Genomic DNA, 13,681 nt, shown 5'->3' on the forward strand with positions numbered 1-13,681 from the left:
CTAATTTCTCTTAAAGTAGCTTATTTAATCCATATTTATTTAGAAGTATTAAATATTATTTAATATTCAAATATTTATAATTATCTAGGTATTTTATTCAGTTTAATTTCATTCCATTGTGGTCAAAGAACATAGTCTGTAAGATTTCATTCTTTTGAAATGTGTGAATATAAACAAGTATGTAACTTGCTTTATAGAAAATGGAAAGTAGTTATCAGAGAGGTGAGGATAAAGTACTGTGAGAGTGGCGAGAAAAGGAAATTTCACCTGGGCTCAATCATGGAAGGCTTATGGAGGGAGGTGGCATTTGAGCTGGGTCTTGAAGGATGGATAGGATTAAGAAATAAGACTCAATTTTCCTTAAAAGGAGAAATTGTGATTATCTTATATGAAACCCAGGACCTCAGAGCACTGCTGAGCACAGCTGAATGCTCAGCACTGCTGAGTGCACTTCAAACAGGTTTCATTAAAGTGACCACCAACCTATGGTGCCAATTCTTTCCTCTAAACTTCCTTAAAATACCTGCTCCCAAACCACCACTTAAATACTTTGAATTTTGAATCTGGTCACCTCCTGTTTTAGAAACTCAAGCTACACGATATATTCTGAACTAGTAACAACAACAACCAGATTTCATAACTTGAAAAGCATCTTTGTTTTCAAGTTCCCTGTACTCATCATTCTAAGCTTTCTTTGTATGCCTACAAATACAGGAGTTTAAGAAGTGAGATACACTGGGAAGTCTGTATTTGTAGTCACCCCTCTTCCTTTTGGAGAAGTTTGAAATTCTCAGTGACATCACTGGAGAAGAGCTCTATTTGTCACTACAGTCATGTGGCAAGAGTCACTCTTGAAAGTGTCACAGGCAGGAGGCAAGTGCCTCATGGGGATCTATGTCATCTGAAAATAACTCTTTGATCAGAGCCTTCTGTGTGAGTGATGCAATTAAACCTGGGCCTGAATCCATTATCCTCCAGCCAAGCAACATAGAGAATGAGATGGTTGGATGGACATGAGTTTGAGCAAACTCTGGGTGTAGGACAAGGAAGCCTGTGCTGCAGTCCGTGGGGTCGCAGAGAGTCAGACACGAAATCGCAACTGAACAACAAGCAATATGTAGGCTACCTTTCAGCTCTGTAGAATCTTGAGGGCTCACAGCCACCATCCCAGAGTGCAGGGCAGGGATGGTGTTCTTACCTGTTTCTCATTGAAAGTCCCTCAAGGGACTGAGCAGGACCCAGTTGAGCCTCTTCTTCCCTGAGCTCAGCACACAGTGGGTGTGGCCTTTGCCCTGCTCTGCTCTCTTAGAGGCTAGATGGTCGCCCTTATCTTGACTCTTTCTTAGGGACTGAGCTCCCTATGTGGAAGGGTTTGCTTGGAATGCTTGCTCAGATCTTCTCTGACAAGCTGACACCTACCTTCCTGCCTAAAGTTAATAGTCTTGCCAGATGTCATGGGCTTGCCTATGTCATAGGTGCCCTGGGGACCTGTGAGTGGTCTGAATGGCTGAGTCCTGACAGCTGACTCTCAAAAGACTCCAAAGCCACATCAAAGTCTATCAAGGCCTTCAGTTCCAGATAGAATCATTTACTATAATTCCTGGCAAGAAAGGTGGAATCCAAAGTCAGGGTGAGGGTTAGTCCTCTGTGGGTCTAATGAAGCCTATTTGAAAAAAATCAGCTGCTGTTCCATTTGGTCTTGCTGAAAGGCCATGTCCTCTGGCTAGTGGCTGATTTTGGACACACCAGCATGCCTGCCCATGTGTGACACACTTCAGCCGTGTGTTTACAATGAAACCTGCAGCAAAGTCCCCACCTCTAGTGAGCAGTACTTCCTTGGCTTTTGCAATTCCTAGGCTGAAGGGCTCCCTAATTAGGACAGTGGTGAAGATGAAACTCTCCCCAGAATGCTTCTCTTCAGAGGCACCTGATCTTTTGTGTTAGAGACACAGATAAAATGTGAGGGCAGAAAATGCCTCTTCCTCTGCAAGCACACCATCTCCAGCAATGACATCTGATTGTTTCTCAGGCTGAGTTATCTTGGCAAAGCCTGCCACCTCAGTTCTTAACACCAGGCAGAAAATGGGCACCTGGTACCTCGCTCTCCAATTGCGGAGTGAAGAATGTACAGGGAACCTCCGGGCTAGAGGCCCCCTCGAGGTTGCGAGGCCTGGATGAGTGTTTTTCTTTAAAAATTATTTATTTTTAATTGGAGGATAATTGCTTTACAATGTTGTGTTAGCTTCCGCCTTACAACAATGTGAATCAGATGTCAGTGTACATATGTCCCCTGTCTTGAACCTCCCTCCCAACTCCCACCCCATCCCAGCCCTCTAGGTTGTCACAGAGCACCGGGTTGAGGTCCCTGGCAACTTCCCACTAGCTATCCATTTTACATATTGCAATGTATATGTTTCAATGCTACTCTCTCAATTCATCCCACCCTCTCCTTCCCCGACTGTGTCCAGGAGACTGTTCTCTATGTCCTTTCTCTATTTCCTGCCTTGCAAACAGGTTCTTCAGTACCATATATCTAGATATATGCATTAATATACAATATTTGTTTTTCTCTTTCTGACTCACTTCACTCTGTATAACAGGATCTAGGTTCAGCCACTTCACTTCAACTGACTCAAATTTGTTCCTTTTTATGGCGAGGAACATCCCATTGTATATATGTACCACATCTGTCAATGGATATCTAGGTTGCTTCCATGTCCCGGCTCTTGTAAACAGTGTTACAGTGAACAATGGGGTGTGCTGGTGCTCAGTCACGTCAGTCATGTCTGACTCTTGGTGACCCTATGCACTGTAGCATGTCAGGCTCTTTTGTCCATGGGATTTTCCCAGCAAGAATACTGGAGTGAGTTGCCATGCCCTCCTCCAGTGGATCTTCCCAACCCAGGGACTGAACCCACGTCTCCTGCATCTCCTGCACTGGCAGGCAGGTTCTTTACCACTGAGCCACTGGGGAAGCCTGAACATTGGGGTACATGTGTCTTTTTGAATTATGGTTTTTGCAGGGTGTACGCCCAGGAATGGGATTGCTGGGTCATATGGTAGTTTTATTCCTAGTTTTGTTTTTTTTTTAAGGAATCTCCATACTGTTCTCCATACTGGCTGTATCAGTTTATATTCCCACCTTAGAGCATTTAGGGGCAAACACTTCAATCTCGAGTCTGGCATCTTCTTCCTGATGGGTTGGTTTATGTCACTAGTCCGTCCCATCAACTCACCAATTACTTCCTTACTTACTCCTCCCTATTTTCCTCTCTCTTTGCAGAGGAGGCTAGTATTTGAGGACTGCAAGGTTTGGAGGCTTGTAGACTGAGACTGAAAACTAGAAAGAGGCCCAAGTGAAAAAATGAAACGCCTAACAGATATATGCCTATGGCATATATTTGTCAGGAGAGGAAGGAACGCTGATGACCAGAAAGGCCAAGGGAAGGCTGCTGGCAACACCTCTTACAGATTTTGATAATGCATTTATAAGCCAGGCCAAATGCTACAGAAAGACATGTTCCAAATGTAATGGGTTTGACAAGCTGGGGTAATGTCAATGTCATATTTGTTTGAGACGTTTCCAGCATCCTCCCAGAATGTGCCCAGAGCAATAACTATTACAACAACCTCATCGAAACAGGAGTGCCCTGGCGTGTTCCACCCTCCACTTTAGGGGTTAGGCTTCATGTATTAGCATACATTCCCTACACTTAACAGAACTCCTTCCTTGTGTATAAGATGCTCGGGCTCGAAATAATTGGTTTGCACTTAAATGCCCAAATATGATTATATAACTTTGATTCAATTAACAGGTCTGACTTGATTTAAACCTTGCCTAGGAATGAGCCAAACAGTCATCTAAATAATAATTAGAACAAGACAAACCAGCCTGGCTGGTCTCCAGTGTGGAAGATTAAAGGAACTTCCAAGTCATCAGATGGACCTGAGGATCCAGAGGTTCCAAGACTATGCTCACTTACCTTTGAGACCCAGGGCTAATGGTCTGGGGTTCACTCACAGTGGTCAGTGAGGGCTCTGACCATTGCTACCTCTATCCAACTCAGCAATGATAAAATGGAGTCCAGGAAAGGTGATGTTGCCAGGCCAGGTTTGTTCCATCAGCTGAAAGCACAGTGAAGACTCAAGTTCAGCACAAATGGCTGTAGAGTTTATCTCATTCAACCTCCCTCCCAGTATAAGACCCTCTGACTGTCATCATCCCTCTGCTTGGCCTCTGTCAACAAACACCCATTACCTCCACCAGTCTTGGATAGTTCCAACTATGATAAATTTTTCCTTGTTTTGAGCTCAAACTCATATTCCTATAACTTTCATCCAAAGATCCTTTTATCCTTATCACTGTCATTTCTTGTTGCTTAATCACTAAGTCGTGTCCGACTCTTTGCAACCCCATGGACTGCATGCAGCACACCAGGCTTCCCTGTCTTTCATTGTCTCTGGAGTTTGCTCAAACTTATGTCCATTGAGTCAATGATGCCATCCATCCAACCATCTCATCCTCTGTCAACCCCTTCTCCTTCTGCCCTCAATCTTTCCCAGTATTGGGTCTTTTACAATGAGTCGGCTCTTCCTGTCAGGTGGCCGAAGTATTGTAGCTTCAGCTTCAGCATCAGTCCCTCCAATGAATATTCAGGGTTGATTTCCTTTAGTATTAACTAGTTTGATCTCCTTGCTGTCCAAAGGACTCTCAAGAGTCATTTCTTAACTTCCTCAATTCCACTCCTTCAAAATAGATCCTGGATCTTTAAAAAACCTGCTCTGCTAAGGTACGTTAACCAGCTTAGACTCATGGTTTCTTACAAAACCCAATCATGGGCCCTGCCTTGAATTTTGAATGTTTCAAAATTCAACAGCCCCATCGTTGAACACCAAAACAGCCCCAGACCTGGCAGAGTTCAGAGGAATTAAGGAATCCAGAACTTTGCTGTACAAAGTCATTGGAAGACTAGAACAAAATTGAGAGGAAAATACAATAACTAATTAGAGGCTTTGCCATAGAATAATATATGTTGATGAGAAAATCTGAATTGTTTTTCTGAATAGATTTTTATATCAATTTCATGGTGTCATTTATGATTAGCGAATGATGATACAGTATGTCTTTCATAATATTGGAAATGGATCCCACTGAGGGCAAGTTTGCAGAAGGAGAGGCCAGATTACCCAGTATCTTGATTAGATGTTTCATTTGAAGAGATTAGATAGAATTCATCACAGTTTACACAATGCATGGCACCTAAGATGCTGGGAGCTGTGTACCTGCCTGCCTTTGCCACCAGACTGTGAAGTCCTTGAAGGCAGGAAGAATGTCCCCTTCATCACTGTACCCTCAAGGTTGGCACAGGTTTGTCAGTAAAGCATCGCTGGCCCACAGCCTCCATGAGAGAAGGGCTTTGGCTTCTTGGGTGGGGCAGCTGCCACCTTCAGGGTTTGATTTCTCACCACAGTTCACTGTTAACCCAGAATCCCTTGGCTTTCCACTTCTAATTGTAAATTACTTAGAAGTCTTGGAATCCCATCCTGATGTAAAGGGGTGGGGAAGTATGAGTGAGGGGCTGGTGAGTACCTGCGTGATGGTGAACTGGTTCTGACACTGTTCTCTGTTCTCTCCACCACCGTCTTTCCCTTCTCTCTCCACCCCCTTCATGCTCAACCATGGGACAGGAGAGAGGCCACAGTGTTCCTGGCACTCCCAGGCTTCAATTCTGTCTTTGCAGGTAACAGATAGAGACCCCGGCTTTGAGATAACCAACTTGGGATTCAGCTTAATCTTCCCCTATAAGCCAACTAGGAAGAAAAAAACCTATCATGAATCCCTCTTCACCTACAGGCCAAGGGGGAGGGGTTGTTTTGGGAGTACTGATGTCCTCGGGCAGTCTCTTTTCTGGCCTTTGCCCAGAATGACCCAGTTATGTGGCATATGGCATACAGGATGGCTGGGGTGGGCCTGCCCTGTGGGAATGAATGGGACTGGAATGAAACAGGTGATCAGTTCCATTTCCCATTGTTCATCCTAGCCAGAGGAAGCTGTGTATTAGATGGCTCTGGTTGCATTTGTCCCCAGTTAATAATCTCCTTGCCTCATCTGTAGAATGATGGCCCTTTTACCCCTGGCTCCACCCAATCTCCTCAGGTCTTCCCCCACCCTGTCTCAACTCATGCTTTCCCTTCACAGTGCCTCCTCTTTATCCTCAAATACACCATATTCTTTGACACCACTGAGTCCCTTCTATCTAAAATAGCTCTCCCCAATCCTCTCTCCGTTGTCTACACCCAACTCTGATGTCACCTTCTTGCTGTAGCTTGCCATAACAAAGCAAAATTAATGACTCCCTCTTCCAAATTTCCATAGCACTTTGTCTATATCGCTTGTCATATGATATGACAGCATTCATTCCCATGTCTGTCTCACTGGTCGAACAATGCACTCCTCGGAGGGGAGGGACCATTTCTTATTCCTGCATACACCCCCAGGGCCTGGACACAGAAGTGGCTTCATGAATGTTGTTGCTGCCGTGGCAGCAGCAGCATCAGAAGACATTTTGTTTTTTTGCTCCAAGGGTCCCGGGAAGCTCCTGGGGACCAGGAGCACAGGACAGGTTCCAGAGTGAGAGGATCTCGCCTCCCTTTCTTACCACATTCTCCAGGCAGGTCTCAGTTTGAGTACTAGAGGAGAGAGTCTGTCATTTCTAGAGCAAGGAGGGTGTTCTGGGGGCAGAGTTTGGTTTGGGGGCTCAAAGTGTCCTTTGAAGGACATCAGGGTTATTTCTCAAATCCATGAGGATGGCTCCCTAAGCAAGAGGTACAGATAGACAGATGGAGTCACAATTTACTACCTGGCTTGTGCATGGGGTTGCAAAATGTTGGACACAACTGAGCGACTAAGCACACACAACTTTGAACAAATCTCAATATGTTCACTTATACACAAGGGGAAGATGATCAAACCTGGTGTTGCTGTGAAGATTAATAATTACTACTTATTGGATTTATTATAGCAGAATGAGCTCTACAAACATCATCTGGTGAGAAAACAAGAGAGACAGAACAATGACACCATATGAAAAGGACAAGGAAAAATGCAAAAGACTACACAAATGTTACTACAGCTTTTGCTGAAAGTACATTGAGACTTCAAAACCTTCATCCAGTTAGGAACTGAAGCTGGAAAAAAAAAAAAAGGTATTTTTCCTGGACCACTGTAAATGGTGGTTCTAGGAAGTACAAAGGTGAGGGGATGGCAGGGACAGCTAATTGTCCACCAACAAATCGTGCCTCATCTTCCTGGCTGAATTATTTCTGGAAGTGGCTGCCCAGCCAGGGATTACATTTCCCAGCTTCCTATGTATGTAGGTGGGGCCATATAATAGGTTCTCCTAAGGAATGGGATCAAATGACAGATGTCACTTGCATGTCAAGATGGTTAAGAAGGGTATGTGAAAAGCCAAGAGGTTAAAACAACCCAAGTGTCCATTAACGCATGAATGGATAAACGAAATCTGGTGTACACATACCATGGAATATTATTCAGCCTTCAAAGGGAAGGAAATTCTAACAGGTGCCACAACATGGGTGAAACTTGAAGACATGGTGCTAAACAAAATAATCCAGTCACAAAAGGACAAATATCACAAGAGGCCACTTATATGAGGTATTTAGAGTAGCCGAATTCACAGAGACAGACAGTAGAATGATAGTTGCCAGGAGCTGGGGGGTAGCAGGAAATGGGGAGCTAGTGTTTAATGGGGAAAGAGTTTCCATTTGGGAAGATGAAAAAGTTCTAGGGAGTTCCCTGGCAGCCCAATCGTTAAGACTCTGTATGGTCATTGCAAAGGGCATGGGTTTGATCCCTGGTCAGGGAACTAAGATCTCACACGCCAGAAGTGTAGCCAAAAAAAGAAAAAGTTCTGAAGATGGATCGCAGTGATGGCTACAAAGCAATGTGCATGTACTCGCCACTGAACTATATACTTTAAAAAGGTTAAATGGTAGATTTAATGTGTATTTTACTGCAATAAAAAAAGAAGAGGATGTGACTCCTCTACATCGGTCAGTTAGATGCAGAGGACTTCCAGGCCCTTGGATGGAAAAAGCCACACAATGGCAACAGCCACATGACAAAAAGCTGCTTGCTGACTAGGAATCAGGCACTAGACTCTTATGTGAGTGGTGAGTGGACTTCTAATGTGTTAAATCACTGAACTTGGGGCTTGTTATAGCAGCTCGTGGCACCCTAACACAGCCTGCAGCCAATATTCATTGCTGATGTCATGGCATGATACCACTGCAACATGGTCCTCTGAGAACAAGACAGAAGATGCCGTCAGAGCTTGGCTTGGTTTGGAGATGAGCAGACCTTTGTGCTGAGGGCACATTTCCAAGTTCAGCAGTTCTCAAAGACTGAATCACAACCCCCTGGCTGCAAGATGGATTCCAAGGACTTTATGACTGAGGAGTCTGTCTCCTTGAAAGACACATAACTCATTTAGTGATAGGAACTGGGTGTGGGCTTAGGCTATAGCAATGCAGAGGAGAAGGGAGCTGTGGGCCCCAGTCCACCACAGGCAGACAAGGGAACCTGTCCCCACACGCTGTCCTGGCCCAGGCTGCCCAGGGGCAGTGGGTCCTCATGGCTCCAGTGGGGAGCGGCCTTAGCTGAGTGTGGTGAGAGGGGCCAGGGACCATCCAGTCTTGGGCTAAGGACAATTGCCAGTGGGACCTGCACCAGGGCTCCTGGCTGTGCCACAGACTCCAGGATCAGCAGCAAGAGAAGTCCAAGACTCAGGGTTTGAGCAAGTGGGAGCAACCAGGACAGGCTTTGAGGCTCAGACAAGGTCATGGAATTACATACTGGCAGCAACTGCAGCAACCATACAAGCTGCTGTGGGCTCTGGCCCCTCGGGCTTTGGCGACCACCCAAGAACCCTGCGTTTGGCAGTGACTGAGGAGCTCCCAGGCTGAAGGCATGCATCTGAGGTGGCTCCAGTGGTCCAAGAGACCAGGAGTCTTCTAATTGTTGAAAAAATTTTTGGAAATGTTAAATATAAATGCCAAGTCCCAAATTAGATTATCTTTAAATTAATTATTCTAAGCCTCAGTTCTTCAGCTTTAAACAAAAATTGTCTTGCTTTTTGTCATAATATATATATAAAAAGGGAGAGAGAGACTGTTTATATTAAAGACTGTATATATATATATAAAGAGTCACTGTTGCATTTCAGATAATCGTCCTGGGAACCTGGACTTCCTGGGTTCATCACAGAACAAGTGACCTGGGGAAAGAAAGAAGGCCATCCTTACGGTAGAGCGGATGAAGCTGGAGCCAAAGTAATGGAACTGACAAAAGAGATGCAACCTCATTTCATTCTCAGTTTTGCAAAGAATTTACTGTTTTAATGACTTAGAGCAATTCAAGGTTACCCTATAATGACCATACTCTTACATGCATTCTTCCTGAGCTGCTAAGCTGGAGTGAAAGAGATGAAATGAGGGCCCAGGAATTGCACACATTTGACAGTTGTGTCAAAATCTGGCACTGTCTACAGAGGTGAATCATGAAGGTAAAGGTCATGTGAGTCACATTAAAATAAAGGCTGAGAATGATTGGGTTTTCTAGATTTTTTTCAAAGAGCCACTGTTAGTGGCCATCAACTCTGCTGTCGGCTATTAGTCCTCTTTAGCTTGTCTCAGGCAAGATGTGGGTTTGATCCCTATGGCAGGAAGATCCCCTGGAGGAGGACATGGCAATCCACTCCAGTATTCTTGCCTGGAGAATCCCATGGACAGAGGAGCCTGGTGGGCTACAGTCCACTGGGTGGCAAAGAGTCGGATACAACTGAAGCAACTTAGCACGCACGCACACACGCAGGCATTCACCATGTGATACAACATCAAGCTCTGAGGCATTCAGAGATGACAAGTGGCGTGACAGTCAAAGAAAAAAAGGTGCAGACCCAGACTTTCTTTAACACCCCATGTCTCTTGGAGTCATTCCCCCATCTTCCCCCATCTGTTGTGTTCTCCACCTCTGGGCTGATGTTCACTTTTTCTTTCACTATGGTCCAAGTGGTATGGAAGCACCTGCCTATGGTCTGAGCCTTATTTTTAAAAAGCTGTTCTGACTTCCCTGGCATCCTCCATGTTCTTATGAAGCCTCAGCCTGGGCCTGGTACAAAAGCCCACTTATAAAGCATCTTGAAGCCAGCCTTTGACATGGTGCCAAGACCACTTGGATCCCTTGCAGCTTCCTGGGGGCTGGTCCCAAAGGCTGAGCATCAGGCCTCCTGCCTGCCTAACCCGGGCAGGGCCCAGCCGAGAGTGGAAGCCCTTGCGAAAGGGAGGCCTGACCTTTGTCGATTGGAGGCTGAGTCAGAGCTGCTGATCCGGAATCCCAGGTCCCACAACATGAAGACACTCTCCTGCCACTCACTTGCCAGGATACGCAGCCCTGCCCCCCTCCCTCCTCCACCCCTCTGGCTGGCAGTGCTCACCTTCGTGGGAAGCACTCACTGGGTCATGGGAATATTTTCCCATCCCCTACAGCGCCGGGGTGGGTTGGTGGTGGTGGTGACTTGGGGTCATTCAGTGCCCTGCCTCTCAGTCTCCTCTGGGCCTCCTGTCTTGCTGCCACTGGGAATGGGCTGAACCATTCCTGACCCCTGGAGTTGAGCAACACTGCAGGGAGGCCATGGGTGAATGAGGATAACCACGCTGGGTTTAGCATGCCTTGTGACGCACAAAGCACATGAATGCCAAACCCCGGCCCACTTCCATGGGGAGGCTGAGGCCTTGGGGGGAGGTGGAGAGCTGACTTATGTTCTGAGGGTCACCTCTGCCTCCTAGATTCTGCTTCCTCTGGATTTGTTCAGTTCGAGTCACTTTGGGACCTGTGTGCACTGTCCTAGGTCTGCACCTAACTCAGGTCATTGCCTCAGTTTCCACCAAAACCAAACCAAACACTCACGAAAGACCTGTGTGTGGTCCGTCAAGGGCTGCTCAGGCCAAGCAGGTTTAGGTTGCAGCAATACAAACAACTTTGAAATGAACTTTTGATCCTTAACAATCTTCTTTGAGGCTGTCCCACCTCTGAAGAGTTCTAACTGATCAGACTACCCCAAGTTGCTAACCAAGTGTGGTTCATTAGCCGGCTACGCCATAATTGCCAGTGTGGAATTGGGGGTCTGTTGGGGGGAGTGTGTGTGTGTACACGTGTGCATAAGAGACAGGCAACTTTGTATTTCTGGCTCATTTGTTTGGATTTTGGTGTTTTTTTTAGGACACCTGTTTTTAAGGGAAGTTTTAAATTTGGGGCTCCAAATCTTAAGTTTAAATAGCTGCAAAAAACTAAAAGTCCACTGTAAATCTGAAATATTTTAACAGTTTAAACATTTAAAAATCATTGCTGTCCCTCATTTAAATGTATCCAAATAGAATTGAAATATTAAAGAAATTGACATCCTCCATCACCCTTTTAAAAATATCACAAATGTGCACTTCCTTAACAGTAAGAAATTTTACATTATTTCTTCTTCTCTTTGAATTTGTATTTCCATTTCTCTTCCTCTATAAAACTTTATCATAATATACATTTATGATTAAAATACTTTATTAATCACTTTATCATATTTCTCTTAAAAATGTATACAAATTCAACTTTAGTAGTTTTTCCTTTTCTGTGGCCATAAAGTTCTCAAGCTGTGCTGTCCAACACTATAGCCACTAGCCACGTGTGACTATTAAAACTTTTTTAAATAAATAAAATTTGAAATTCAGCTCCTCATTCACACTAGCCACATTCCAGGTATTTAATAGCAACACGTGGCATATGGGGCTGTACTGGATGGAGCAAATCCAATCATCACGGAAAGTTCTGTTAGACAGCGCTAGTCTACAGCAAGAAGATTTTCTTACAGAATGAGTTATCATTACAATTAGTAGTAACACACAATTCATCAAAATAACATAACTATATAACAGGTTTATTGAACATTTTAATAAAATATTATTATCCCAAAGAATATTTTGGAAATGCTTTTCTTAATGAAACAGTTGGTGCTTTCCCCTCCACATATCCATGGATAAATATTACTCTTTCCAGAATGAGAGTGGGTTCAGCATCAATTCTAGCTTTAATTTTTCACTTTTAAAAATGTAAGTGCTAAGAAAACATGTTCAGGATGGAGGGAATTTATTGTAGGAATTCATGCATAATAACAAGATCATTATTAATCATTTATCACGTGATATTGCTAAATGTTCTCTCCTTGGTTTCTCCTTCACCTTTGTTAAAATGATGGGATAACATCTGATTTGCAAACAGATCTGTAGTCCTATCTTTGGAGTAATTCACTTTCTCAGCTAGAACCAACACTTTGAATTGTCTCTTTGATTCCCGTCTGGAGATTTTTATCAAAGACAAAATGACAAGAAGGAGCACATCTTTCTTTTGAAAAATATGTGAAAAGGCCACTTAGAAAAGAGGAAAGGGGAAAGAAGAACAGATCAAACACAGGAGTATTCTCAGGGAGACCAATGTTAGTCAAGAGGCCATCTAGAAATAAGCATCTAGAAATTGATTCTTTAATAGAATATGTATTACAACCTTTTAGAATGTCTTCCTGGACCCTGGGAATATGTTTACCCCAGTTTAAAGACCATTGCTCCAGGACTTCCAAGTGTTTCTCAATTTAGCTCTCACCTTCTCCTCTCTCGGCCTCCACTTTTTTAAAAATCCAAATATACAAATTATGTATTTGGATAAAAAATATTAAAGATTTATTTTTTTTCTTCTCTTTTTTTGGTTTCTTCCTTTCCAATATTTTATACCTAATATACATATATATACTTAAATAAGATATATATATATATAGTTGCTGTTGTCATTGTTTAGTTGCTGTGTCTGATTCTTTGTAATCCTATGGACTGTAGCCCGCCAGGGTCCCCTGTCCATGAAATTTTCCCAGCAAAAATACTGGGGTGGGTTGCCATGCCCTCCTCCAGGGGATGTTCCCGACCCATGTCTCCTGCTTGGTAGGTGGATTTTTTTACCACTGAGCCACCTGGGAAGCCCATATACGTAAATAGCATATGATAAGCATAAATGTATTTATAAATTTATATGTATATATTAATAATTAAGCAAGTACTCTATGAACCTACCACTCAACTTAAAGCCAAATGATCCTAATGAAGTAGAACAATATCAAATGACCCAAATGTCTCAATTTCCCTCCTGGGCACATAATCAGATGGCACTTCCTCAGTTCCTTGTACATGCACATGGCCATGTGACTTGCTCTGGCCAATAGGATGTAAGCAGAAGTAACAAGCGCCTCTTCTGGATGGCCTCTCAGACCTAGTGCATGTCTTATCATGGTCCCTCTCCTCATCACACTTATTCAAGACACACCAACTGGTGGAGGCCATATTAGCTGGCCTGTAATGAATCTTTAATGTATTTAAGCCGTTGAGATTTCAGGGGCTGTTTGTTCCCAAAGCATATTAGCCCATCATAAAGGACTGATGCTAAAGCTGAAACTCCAGTACTTTGGCCACCTCATGCGAAGAGTTGACTCATTGGAAAAGACTCTGATGCTGGGAGGGATTGGGGGCAGGAGGAGAAGGGGACGACAGAGGATGAGATGGCTGGATGGCATCA

General features: G+C 44.0%; 1 long non-coding RNA gene across 1 annotated transcript in view; it reads right to left on the bottom strand.

Moving 5' to 3' along the window:
• The window catches only part of LOC105005344, a 96,311-nt gene that overhangs the window by 80,518 nt on the left and 2,112 nt on the right, over window positions 1-13,681 (bottom strand). The window contains exon 2 of the long non-coding RNA XR_827308.1: window positions 3,984-4,125. This is a non-coding gene — a long non-coding RNA (uncharacterized LOC105005344). The remainder of the gene's footprint in view (window positions 1-3,983; window positions 4,126-13,681) is intronic.

Source organism: Bison bison, unplaced genomic scaffold (genome assembly GCF_000754665.1).
Source record: "Bison bison bison isolate TAMUID 2011002044 unplaced genomic scaffold, Bison_UMD1.0 scf7180017864489, whole genome shotgun sequence".
NCBI classification, from domain to species: domain Eukaryota; kingdom Metazoa; phylum Chordata; class Mammalia; order Artiodactyla; family Bovidae; genus Bison; species Bison bison.